The sequence below is a fragment of the Opisthorchis viverrini genome, assembly GCF_000715545.1.
Source record: "Opisthorchis viverrini unplaced genomic scaffold opera_v5_94, whole genome shotgun sequence".
Lineage (NCBI taxonomy): Eukaryota > Metazoa > Platyhelminthes > Trematoda > Opisthorchiida > Opisthorchiidae > Opisthorchis > Opisthorchis viverrini.
The window spans coordinates 849,496-850,203 of record NW_008751751.1 but is presented as its reverse complement, the minus strand read 5'-3'; the positions used below and the strand labels follow the sequence as shown (position 1 = coordinate 850,203).

The following is a 708-nucleotide window of genomic DNA, read 5'->3' as shown; positions in this document are numbered from 1 at the left end:
GCATTCCTTGGAGTTGATGACATTAGTCTTGAAGCTCTCATTCGCACCATTTTAAACCGGTTGTCTTTCCATAACATCGTGAACAACGTTTGTAGGTTAGACTACTGTTGCTACGGTATTACACAACCACCTTTCTGTTTCGAACGAAACAACTTCAGTACTTTTTTAAGAGCGATGTTCGGCTTCAGATAAGTTTAATCACATGATATATTTATCGATGTTTGGACTAATGAAGCGGTGGGGATCGATCGCTGGCCTTTATATACTGGTGCTCCACAGCAGTTTCTGACCACACTTGTGCTTCTCTGTATGTGGCTTTTGGTAATGGCTAGGTGTGAGAAGTTTGACAGTTCGCTAGTGGTCAAGTTGCCTTACTACTGACTAGTAACTAGTCAGAACAATTCGCCACCTATTCTCAGATGTCTTAAGTGAAACGTCGTGTTTGATCCTTTTTCTAATAGGGTCTTCTGACGGTACATCCCACAGAGGAACTTCCCTAGTCATCCCAACAAGCTTTACTCGATGTTGAGCACTTTTCGTCTTAGACGACAACATTTAATTCCCACAAACACTGCGAAATGCTTCTCTATTGCATCATATCTGGTTCTAACCCACCAACTATCACCATTCTACCATGTAACTGGTTTAGACATTAGTTTTAGGCTAGTTATATATATATATATATATATATATATATATATATATATA

The 708-nt window shown here is 39.1% G+C and overlaps 1 protein-coding gene across 1 annotated transcript in view; it reads left to right on the top strand.

The window, feature by feature from the left end:
- Positions 1 to 708, top strand: part of T265_05197 (hypothetical protein) — a gene marked incomplete at both ends in the record, with an annotated part of 33,636 nt that overhangs the window by 7,582 nt on the left and 25,346 nt on the right. The gene's annotated exons all lie outside the window — the stretch shown is intronic.